Here is a 265-nt window from a genome sequence, read left to right as displayed (position 1 = left end):
AATAATGTGATTAATAAACAGCCTCGGAGGCAGTGAGCAGCACATCCCTGGCCAGTTCCTGGGAACATGACTAAGCACTCTGCCATGCACCACCCGCCTTTCCCCTCTCCCGAGCCTCAGCATCTGGTCAGATGTTCCTGAGTTTCTGGCACCTATTTCCTGCTCAGCCCCTTGAGTGGAAACCCCTGTCCCTCACCCAGCCTCAAGCTTCACCAGGGAGACTGGAGATGTGGATGCAGGATGCTTCCCTCTTCTGAAATGTCTC

Source organism: Phaethon lepturus, unplaced genomic scaffold, assembly GCF_000687285.1.
Source record: "Phaethon lepturus isolate BGI_N335 unplaced genomic scaffold, ASM68728v1 scaffold28088, whole genome shotgun sequence".
NCBI lineage: Eukaryota > Metazoa > Chordata > Aves > Phaethontiformes > Phaethontidae > Phaethon > Phaethon lepturus.
Note: the sequence above shows the minus strand (reverse complement) of the source record.